This window comes from Thalassophryne amazonica, chromosome 8 (genome assembly GCF_902500255.1).
Source record: "Thalassophryne amazonica chromosome 8, fThaAma1.1, whole genome shotgun sequence".
NCBI lineage: Eukaryota > Metazoa > Chordata > Actinopteri > Batrachoidiformes > Batrachoididae > Thalassophryne > Thalassophryne amazonica.
Genome location: NC_047110.1, coordinates 21,938,364 through 21,950,625, shown reverse-complemented (window position 1 = coordinate 21,950,625; position 12,262 = coordinate 21,938,364). Strand labels below are relative to the sequence as shown.

Below are 12,262 nucleotides of genomic sequence, written 5' to 3'. Positions count from 1 at the left end.
TATTTAAATCTCTGTCAGACAGGAGAATCAGTGGGGTCACTTTGGCAAGGTCGTTAATCCCCATGTTGCTCCTGGTGTTCAGCTGAATGCACTGCATGGTAGCACCCTGACACCACTGTGTTAGTGTGTCTGTTAGGTATCACTGTGAAGCACTTTGAGCTTCGGCATTGGATGGAATAGTGCTGTAGAAGTGTCCTTCTTTCTTCCTCTTCTTTTGGCTGCTCCCATTAGTGGTCACTGCAGCAGATCAGTCATTTCCATCTCACCCTGTCCTCTGAATCTTCCTCTGTCACACAAACCTGTGTGTGTGTGTATATGTTTGTGTGTGTGTGTGTATATATATATATATATATATATATATATATATATATATATATATTCTATTTCTACCCCATTTTCTTATTTTATTGTACTGTTACAAGTATTATTATTATTATTATTGCTTATCCTTGCACACGCTGTTTGATGAACATTTTACTCTACTTGCACCCATCTTGTGTGTGTTTTTAAGAGCTGACGTAACATGTGAATTTCTCCTCTGTGAGATCAGTAAAGTCTTATCTTAAACCACCTGCATGTCCTCCTTCACCACATCCATAAACCTCCTCTTTGGCCTCCCTCTTCTCCTCCTTCCTGGTGACTCCAACCTCAGCATCATTCTCCCTATATACCCTGGGTCCCTCCGCTGCACATGTCTAAAACACTTCAGTCTCACGTCTCTGACTTTGTCTCCAAACCGTCCCACCTGAGCTGTCCCTCTGATATGTTCATTCCTAATCCTGTCTATCCTCATCACTCCCAAAGAGAATTGCAACATCTTCAGCTCTGCCACCTCCAGCTCTGCCTCCTGTCTTTTTGTTAGTGCCACCCTCTCTAAGCCATACAAAATAGCTGGTCTCACTACTGTCTTGTAAACTTTCCCCTTCACTCTTGCAGATATTCTTCTGTCACAAATCACTCCTGCTGCCTTTCTCCACCCACTCGGCCCTGCCTGCACTCTCTTCTTCACCTCTTTACAACAATCTCCATTACTTTGGACAGTTGACCCCAAGTATTTAACCCCTTACCACCTGCCTCATTTTGGCTTGTCAGTATCTCACAAAGAAAAAGTGAAATTTCCCAATGATGGGGTATACAGGCTTAGAAGAGGTTCTACTTTCACCACCTCTACTCCTTGTATCCGCATTATTCTATGATTCATTCACACACATGTACTTAGTCTTGCTCCTACTGACTTTCAGTCCCCTGCTCTCCAGAGCATCTCACCGCTGTCACACTGTCCTTGTACTTATCCCAAACTACCCTCACATACTTCTCCATCACTAGAGACGTCTTCATACGAAACCACAACTCTTCTCTTGGCACCATGTCATAAGCTTTCTCTAAATCCACAAACACACAATGTACCTCGTTCTAGCCTTTTCTATACTTCTCCATCGGTATTCTCAGAGCAAACATTACATATGTGGTGCACTTTCTTGGCATGAATCCATATTGCTGCTCACAGTTCTTCACCTGTTTCTAAGCTTCCCATCTACTACTGTTTCCCATAACTTCATGCTGTAGCTGATTAGCTGAATGCCTCTGTTGTTACTGCAACTCAGCACATCACCCTTGTTCTTAAAAATAGGTGATTATCTATTCTATCTATATCAGATGATTATCTTTTAAACCAAGCCAGGCCTCATCACAGTGTGATCCCAAGGCCACATACCAAGTTTGGTTTTGATACATTATAGTGTCACTGAGACACGATCTCACTTTCTATTTGGCATCTTCACCACCAGTTTCAGTTGCCTGTGAATGTCCAATGTTTGAAAAATCAAAACATCCATTTAAGAAGAATAATGATATTTGGTGTGAACATTAATTGTGATTAGAAGATTTGGACAAAATATTGGTCCTATGAAAAATTTCTAACTTTTTCCATATAATTCAGTATGGTAGGAATTTTTTTATGGTTAAAACGTTGGGGCACTAAACTCTGCTTGAGCCAAAAAAAACCCAATGGAACATGATTTTAAAAAATCAGGCATATAGTGCAAAGCTTTGCAGCTTTTGGTGATTCTAAAACATTGTAGGTGCTGATATGAAATTTAATGAAAATAATGAGAGGACTGTCTCCAGTGTATTGAATGTCACGACTTTTATGGCACAGTTATAGTGCACACCACACTTTATTTGCACAATTAGATTATTTTCCACATTTGAGTAGTTTGTGAACTATAGTGCATGCACTGTGCATTAAATTGAGAGTAATGCTAAGTGAGGGATATTAATATTATTACGATTATGTTTATTATTACAAATGAAAAATACATTTGAGGACAATAGAAAAGTATTTCATCTCAAATCTTATTGCCTCTATGTGGCATATAATTTGTTGGTTAAACACCCACTCTGAATTAAATATATTTCCATTAAAGCTGATTAAAAGCCCACCCAAAATTAAATACGTTTGACTCAAACACATCCTAAAAAGCAACAAATAATGAGTTTTTATGATGTTTTTCTCATCTCCTTTGCATCTTACCTGTGACAGTGTCATCAGTATGCCTTGCTAGTACAACCCCTGGCAAAAATTATGGAATCACCGGCCTCGGAGGATGTTCATTCAGTTGTTTAATTTTGTAGAAAAAAAGCAGATCACAGACATGACACAAAACTAAAGTCATTTCAAATGGCAACTTTCTGGCTTTAAGAAACACTATAAGAAATCAAGAAAAAAAAATTGAGGCAGTCAGTAACGGTTACTTTTTTAGACCAAGCAGAGGGAAAATAATATGGACTCACTCAATTCTGAGGAATAAATTATGGAATCACCCTGTAAATTTTCATCCCCAAAACTAACACCTGCATCAGATCAGATCTGCTCGTTAGTCTGCATCTAAAAAGGAGTGATCACACCTTGGAGAGCTGTTGCACTGACATGAATCATGGCTCCAACACGAGAGATGTCAATTGAAACAAAGGAGAGGATTATCAAACTCTTAAAAGAGGGTAAATCATCACGCAATGTTGCAAAAGATGTTGGTTGTTCACAGTCAGATGTGTCTAAACTCTGGACCAAATACAAACAACATGGGAAGGTTGTTAAAGGCAAACATACTGGTAGACCAAGGAAGATATCAAAGCATCAAGACAGAAAACTTAAAGCAATATGTCTCAAAAATCGAAAATGCACAACAAAACAAATGAGGAACGAATGGGAGGAAACTGAAGTCAACGTCTGTGACCGAACTGTAAGAAACCGCCTAAAGGAAATGGGATTTACATACAGAAAAGCTAAACGAAAGCCATCATTAACACCTAAACAGAAAAAAACAAGGTTACAATGGGCTAAGGAAAAGCAATCGTGGACTGTGGATGACTGGATGAAAGTCATATTCAGTGATGAATCTCGAATCTGCATTGGGCAAGGTGATGATGCTGGAACTTTTGTTTGGTGCCGTTCCAATGAGATCTATAAAGATGACTGCCTGAAGAGAACATGTAAATTTCCACAGTCATTGATGATATGGGGCTGCATGTCAGGTAAAGGCACTGGGGAGATGGCTGTCATTACATCATCAATAAATGCACAAGTTTACTTTGATATTTTGGACACTTTTCTTATCCCATCAATTGAAAGGATGTTTGGGGATGATGAAGTCATTTTTCAAGATGATAATGCATCTTGCCATAGAGCAAAAACTGTGAAAACATTCCTTGCAAAAAGACACATAGGGTCAATGTCATGACCTGCAAATAGTCCGGATCTTAATCCAATTGAAAATCTTTGGTGGAAGTTCAAGAAAATGGTCCATGACAAGGCTCCAACCTGCAAAGCTGATCTGACAACAGCAATCAGAGAAAGTTGGAGCCAGATTGATGAAGAGTACTGTTTGTCACTCATTAAGTCCATGCCTCAGAGACTGCAAGCTGTTATAAAAGCCAGAGGTGGTGCAACAAAATACTAGTGATGTGTTGGAGCATTCTTTTGTTTTTCATGATTCCATAATTTTTTTCCTCAGAATTGAGTGATTCCATATTTTTTTCTCTCTGCTTGGTCTAAAAAAGTAACCATTACTGACTACCACAATTTTTTTTACTGATTTCTTATAGTGTTTCTTAAAGCCAGAAAGTTGCCATTTGAAATTACTTTAGTTTTGTGTCATGTCTGTGATCTGCTTATTTTCTACAAAATTAAACAAATGAATGAACATCTTCCGAGGCCGGTGATTCCATAATTTTTGCCAGGGGTTGTAGTTGTGGTGGAATCAGTGTTTTATGTTGAAATGTGCTCTTATTTTAAAAGATTCATGTGCAAGAAGCTTTGTGAAGGTTAAGACTATGCATGTTCAGTGTTGTTGCAAGAGCTAAGTAAAGGATCCGAACTAATTATAGTATAAAGAACTGTTTGGTAGAATCACTCACACATAACATGACATGTCAGAAGCACTGAGCAGCAGAGTAAAGACAGTGAAAGTTTAAAAAGTTTAGACATGTGACCACCAGCTATCAACTAACCTTGCTATTGCACCTCCGAATACAATGTTTATGATTCACCCTGCAGAGATGTTTGAATTCTTAAAACCCCGGGACTAGGAAAGATGGGTCTGGAGACTTGATAGAGTCACATGACAATGACGTCAGTTGGAAAGTTTGCCGTCAGAGTGTGACGGATTGAGTAAACCAATTGGAATGTTTAATTTATGATTTGTCCAGCAGCAAAAATCAGCTAATGTGTTAGTTTTCAGTGGATTTTAAGTTTTGAAGAAATGAGTGGAAAAATACTGACTGTGGGTGTACGCCGCACCTCATGTCACCTCTTGCAGTCTGCCGTTGTAGAGGGAATTCTGCTGTGATGGCTTTTCTGCTGCCGACATGGAAAAGTAGCTTAATGTCGAGTGGATGTCTACTGACATGTTTTTCTCCTTTCTTTGGCATTAGTGTGCGGTGGTAGTAGTTGTAATGACAATGATGAATGTTTGCAGTCAGAAAGTTGTGGCAGTAGTTACACAATGTGGTGGGTTAAGTAAATTGATTAGAATAGATTTAATTAAAAAATTTGTCCAGAAAAAAAAAATTGTTTAGATGGAATGAGGCCAGATGGAATGAGCGGACAAACACTGACTACTGGTGTACAAGTGCTTCTGGACGTCGTGGAGTAGACTGAAAAATGGCTGCTCCTCATGTTACCTCCTGCAGTCTGCTGCTGAAGACGGAGTTGTGCTGTGATGGTTTTTCTGCTGCCGACATGAGAAAGCAACTTAACATTGTCTGGATGTCCATTGGCAAGATACGAACAAGTACAGGACAAAACAAACATGCAACCACTGGGAAAGTTCTCCGTCTGATGTCCGCTCAAAGTTTTGAGCATGTACATAACTGTCCGACAGAATCGCCAGATATCAGCTTGACAAGTAACACAATGAATGAGAAAAGTATTTCTACCAGACGGATGGACACAAAGGGGTCAGTTATTTGTGATTTATTTATTTTTATTCGTGACGAAATCAGACATTTTAAATGGGTGTCTCAAAGAACGTAATATCAATGCATGTATTGGCCCACCCCCATCTCAGGCAGAATTTGGCACAGAATGCCCCGAGTGCTCTAATGTGTGAGTATGGTATAAACCCAGTGTTTGTTATTATTAACATAAAGACCCAGGTATATCGTGCAGGGTGTTATTTTCTATCCCACGTCTCTTTCACTATGTAAATGGAGGCACACACCTTATTTGTGTGCAGTGTTCTAGATTTCTTCTGGAATACAGTTCTGCATTGCGTTGTCATGTACAAGCATATGATTTTACTAAATGTTACCCTTTAGAGGAAGCAATATTAACAGCAATAAACACTTTTTGAGTGGACTTTCCAAATTTTGTCGACATTCTCCTTATGATGACTGAACATAAGTGGCCCTGACTGACTGACAGACAGATAAAGTAAAAGGTTGGCAAACACCGGACTGTTTCCCACACAGCTCGCTCTGTCCTATAAATAGCTCCTCTGTCAACACCGACTCCAGTGGTGACATCATGACTTCAAAGCACAACCTAAAGCTGCAGCTTCTTTTTCAGTCACAATCTTTAAACCACAAAGAAACACGAGCATCAGGTGCAAAATAAATCGTGCAATAATCATACATTTTCTCTGGCTAATAATTATTTTCTTTTTTTCTTTCTTTATGTTGTAATGATTGAAAGATTTAAAACAGAGCGATAAGGACTCATAAAAGTTTCAGGGCAAACATGGTTTAGTGGTGAAAATATATGTGACACATTAAATCTTTGTTGTAATGAAAGAAAATGTGAAGTATGTGTGAATGTTTGGGCTCGGCTCCTGCAGAAAAACAACAAAACAAACTGTAAACATGAACTAAAAACCCAAATCTACTATAGTAGTCCTGAGACTGCAGCAAGATGTTTTTGGGCATACAAACAGCAAACTAGGAAGTAATTTTCTGCAATACATTAATGATTGAATGAAGCCTCTGACAGGTTTTTTTTCCCCCCCAAGAGAATTAAAATGTGATATTGCCTGAGGGCAATATCACATGTGTGTAGTCCCATACCTATTTGTGAGTGGGCAATATTTTCATGCAGCCATGTCATAATAATAAGAATGTAACAAGGCAACTTCAGCTGCATTGTAAATAATCACTGTGGAGGCTACATTCAGAGAAAACGACAACCAGGAGCAATTTGTGTGCAAGTCATGATTTTATTGGTTTGGAAAAGGTGTTGAAAAGATGTGGAAGTTTGAGTGAAAAGGGCATGAATGCTACAGTGCTGAAGTAGTAACTTGACCTAGATCTTCACGGGATGCATCCTTGCTGCGAAGAAAATCCCTGGAAATTTATAGAGGTCGGTGTTCATTGTACACAGAAACAATTTTTAGCTCTGTGAGCTTCAAAACAGGAGATGGAACAAGAGATGTATCTTTGCTCCCAGTTTGGCAGCATGGTGGCTTGCTGGTTAACACTGTTGCCTCACAGCAATAAGGTCGTGGGATTGATTCCCACCTGTGACCTTTCTGTGTGGAGTTTGCATGTTCTTCCTGTGTTTACGTGGGTTTGCTCCGCTTTCCTCCCACATTTAAAGACATGCAGGTTAGGTGAATTGGAAACTTTATAATTGTCCAGGTCTCCCTTGCAAAAGAGATGTCAATGGGACTAACCAGGTTAAATAAAGATTAAGTAAAAAAAAAACCTGCATTACTTCATTGAAAAGCTACTGGGAGAACAGTGCTGCAGATATTTTTTTTTTGGCAATATTCATCCTTTCATTCATTCAATCATTCATTTTCTATACCCGCTTACTCCACTTGATGGTCACTGGCGTGGGGTGGGGTTCTGGAGCCTATCCCAGCAGTCAGTGAGCAAGAGACGGAGTAAAGACACAGACAGACAATCACATTCACACTCTCACCCACAGTCAGTTGCTTATGTGTAAAATAAACAAATCTGTACAAGTAAGAGTATTTTCGTGCCTCAAAGTCTGGAGCACGGTCCAAACCAAGGTTTGCGTTTGTATACAATAGCACACACATTGGACACACCTTTCCTTCTCCAAACCTTTGACTTGTTGTGTACGTTTGGTCTGGTGCTGCGCATGAAGAACTTGTCATGATGTACTTAGACTCTGGCATTATTTATGTCCACTGTGTAGACTGTCATCAATCTACCTATTCCATCTGCAACCCCAATTCCAATGAAGTTGGGACGTTGTGTAAAGTGTAAATAAAAACAGAATACAGTGATTTGCAAATCCTCTTCAACCTGTATTCAATTGAATACACCACAAAGACAAGATATTTAATGTTAAAACTGATAAACTTTATTCTTTTTGTGCAAATATTTGCTCATTTTGAAATGGATGCCTACAACACATTTCAAAAAAGCTGGGACAGTGGTATGTTTACCACTGTGTTACATCACCTTTCCTTCTAACAACACTCAATAAGCGTTTGGGAACTGAGGACACTAATTGTTGAAGCTTTGTAGGTGGAATTTTTTCCCATTCATGCTTGACGTATGACTTCAGTAGCTCAACAGTCTGGGGTCTCCGTTGTCGTATTTTGCGATTCATAATGTGCCACACATTTTCAATGGGCGACAGGTCTGGACTGCAGGCAGGCCAGTCTAGTCTAGCACTCTTTTACTACGAAGCCATGCTGTTGTAACATGTGCAGAATGTTGTTTGGCATTGTCTTGCTGAAATAAGCAGGGACGTCCCTGAAAAAGACATTGCTTGGATGGCAGCATGTGTTGCTCCAAAACCTGGATGTACTTTTCAGCATTGATGGTGCCATCACAGATGTGTAAGTTGCCCATGCTATGGACACTAACACGCCCCCATACCATCACAGATGCTGGCTTTTGAACTTTGCACTGGTAACAATCTGGATGGTGTTTTTCCGTTTTTCCTCTTTTGTCTGGAGGACACAACGTCATTGATGTCCAAAAACAATTTGAAATGTGGACTCATCAGACTACAGCACACTTTTCCCCTTTGCGTATGTCGATTTCAAATGAGCTCGGTCCCAGAGAAGGCGTCAGTGTTTCTGGATGTTGTTGATGTATGGCTTTTGCTTTGCAAGGTAGAGTTTTAACTTGCACTTGTAGATGGAGCGACGAACTGTGTTAACTGACAGTGGTTTTCTGAAGTGTTGCAGTGATATGACATGCTATCACCTTTTATCATCATTTACTTGAGTCTCATGAATGTCACAAATTGCTCTTTGAAAATTAATGCGACTTACACCTTAACTAAAGTGACATGAAATATACAATAACATACCAGGACAAACAGCAACACATAAACAAGCAGTGACAGTAAAAGTCTGTTGTCTAATGTGAAGATCCATACACCTATTCCAGGACACTAGACTCTTGATCCCCTTGGGAACACCCAGAACCAAATTGTGGTGACTGCCACGAATACGAACCCTCCATGTACAGAGACCCAGATCACAGCTGAATAACCAGTCACCTCTGTGGCTGGTGTGTTGGGCCAAGACCCGAGTACAGAATCTTACCATATGACATGGACCACTCTGGCATGGCAGGAGTCACATGGGTGAGTGCACATCCATTGATGGAAAGGGATCCAGGATGCAGAGCCCCGGAAGAAACGGGCAGAAGAACAGAACAGCAGAAGGGCCCACCCAGCCACCGGAGCAGCCTGACAACCCGCAAAGGGAGCAGCCCAAGTGCAACCCTGACGCACCATATATACATATATATATATATATATATATATATACACTCAACAAAAATATAAACGCAACACTTTTGGTTTTGCTCCCATTTTGTATGAGATGAACTCAAAGATCTAAAACTTTTTCCACATACACAATATCACCATTTCCCTCAAATATTGTTCACAAACCAGTCTAAATCTGTGATAGTGAGCAATTCTCCTTTGCTGAGATAATCCATCCCACCTCACAGGTGTGCCATATCAAGATGCTGATTAGACACCATGATTAGTGCACAGGTGTGCCTTAGACTGCCCAAAATAAAAGGCCACTCTGAAAGGTGCAGTTTTATCACACAGCGCAATGCCACAGATGTCGCAAGATTTGAGGGAGCGCGCAATTGGCATGCTGACAGCAGGAATGTCAACCAGAGCTGTTGCTCGTGTATTGAATGTTCATTTCTCTACCATAAGCCATCTCCAAAGGCGTTTCAGAGAATTTGGCAGTACATCCAACCAGCCTCACAACCGCAGACCACGTGTAACCACACCAGCCCAGGACCTCCACATCCAGCATGTTCACCTCCAAGATCGTCTGAGACCAGCCACTCGGACAGCTGCTGAAACAATCGGTTTGCATAACCAAAGAATTTCTGCACAAACTGTCAGAAACCGTCTCAGGGAAGCTCATCTGCATGCTCGTCGTCCTCATCGGGGTCTCGACCTGACTCCAGTTCGTCGTCGTAACCGACTTGAGTGGGCAAATGCTCACATTCGCTGGCGTTTGGCACGTTGGAGAGGCGTTCTCTTCACGGATGAATCCCGGTTCACACTGTCCAGGGCAGATGGCAGACAGCGTGTGTGGCGTGGTGTGGGTGAGCGGTTTTCTGATGTCAATGTTGTGGATCGAGTGGCATATGGTGGCAGTGGGGTTATGGTATGAAGAACACACGTGCATTTTATTGATGGCATTTTGAATGCACAGAGATACCGTGACGAGATCCTGAGGCCCATTGTTGTGCCACATCCAAGAACATCACCTCATGTTGCAGCAGGATAATGCACGGCCCCATGTTGCAAGGATCTGTACACAATTCTTGGAAGCAGAAAATGCCCCAGTTCTTGCATGGCCGGCATACTCACCGGACATGTCACCCATTGAGCATGTTTGGGATGCTCTGGACCGGCGTATACGACAGCGTGTACCAATTCCTACCAATATCCAGCAACTTCGCACAGCCATTGAAGAGGAGTGGACCAACATTCCACAGACCACAATTGACAACCTGATCAACTCTATGCGAAGGAGATGTGTTGCACTGCATGAGACAAATGGTGGTCACACCAGATACTGACTGGTATCCCCCCCCAATAAAACAAAACTGCACCTTTCAGAGTGGCCTTTTATTGTGGGCAGTCTAAGGCACACCTGTGCACTAATCATGGTGTCTAATCAGCATCTTGATATGGCACACCTATGAGGTGGGATGGATTATCTTAGCAAAAGAGAAGTGCTCACTATTACAGATTTAGACTGGTTTGTGAACAATATTTGAGGGAAATTGTGATATTGTGTATGTGGAAAAAGTTTTAGATCTTTGAGTTCATCTCATACAAAATGGGAGCAAAACCAAAAGTGTTGCGTTTATATTTTTGTTGACTCTCAACAAAAATATAAACGCAACACAATTTCACCACTTCCCTCAAATATTGTTCACAAACCAGTCTAAATCTGTGATAGTGAGCACTTCTCCTTTGCTGAGATAATCCATCCCACCTCACAGGTGTGCCATATCAAGATGCTGATTAGACACCATGATTAGTGCACAGGTGTGCCTTAGACTGTCCACAATAAAAGGCCACTCTGAAAGGTGCAGTTTTGTTTTATTGGGGGGGGGGATACCAGTCAGTATCTGGTGTGACCACCATTTGCCTCATGCAGTGCAACACATCTCCTTCGCATAGAGTTGATCAGGTTGTCAATTGTGGCCTGTGGAATGTTGGTCCACTCCTCTTCAATGGCTGTGCGAAGTTGCTGGATATTGGCAGGAACTGGTACACGCTGTCGTATACGCCGGTCCAGAGCATCCCAAACATGCTCAATGGGTGACATGTCCGGTGAGTATGCCGGCCATGCAAGAACTGGGACATTTTCAGCTTCCAAGAATTGTGTACAGATCCTTGCAACATGGGGCTGTGCATTATCCTGCTGCAACATGAGGTGATGTTCTTGGATGTATGGCACAACAATGGGCCTCAGGATCTCGTCACGGTATATCTGTGCATTTAAAATGCCATCAATAAAATGCACCTGTGTTCTTCGTCCATAACAGACGCCTGCCCATACCATAACCCCACCGCCACCATGGGCCGGCCACTCGATCCACAACATTGACATCAGAAAACCGCTCACCCACACGACGCCGTCTACCATCTGCCCTGAACGGTGTGAACCGGGATTCATCCGTGAAGAGAACACCTCTCCAACATGCCAAACGCCAGCGAATGTGAGCATTTGCCCACTCAAGTCGGTTACGACGACGAACTGGAGTCAGGTCGAGACCCCGATGAGGACGACGAGCATGCAGATGAGCTTCCCTGAGACGGTTTCTGACAGTTTGTGCAGAAATTCTTTGGTTATGCAAACCAATTGTTTCAGCAGCTGTCCGAGTGGCTGGTCTCAGACGATCTTGGAGGTGAACATGCTGGATGTGGAGATCCTGGGCCGGTGTGGTTACACGTGGTCTGTGGTTGTGAGGTTGGTTGGATGTACTGCCATATTCTCTGAAACGCCTTTGGAGACGGCTTATGGTAGAGAAATGAACATTCAATACACGAGCAACAGCTCTGGTTGACATTCCTGCTGTCAGCATGCCAATTGCACGCTCCCTCAAATCTTGCGACATCTGTGGCATTGTACTGTTTGATAAAACTGCACCTTTCAGAGTGGCCTTTTATTGTGGGCAGTCTAAGGCACACCTGTGCACTAATCATGGTGTCTAATCAGCATCTTGATATGGCACACCTGTGAGGTGGGATGGATTATCTCAGCAAAGGAGAAGTGCTCACTATCAC

The 12,262-nt window shown here is 41.8% G+C and overlaps 1 protein-coding gene across 1 annotated transcript in view; it reads left to right on the top strand.

Moving 5' to 3' along the window:
• The window catches only part of swap70b (switching B cell complex subunit SWAP70b), a 101,675-nt gene that overhangs the window by 65,581 nt on the left and 23,832 nt on the right, over window positions 1–12,262 (top strand). The window lies entirely within an intron of this gene.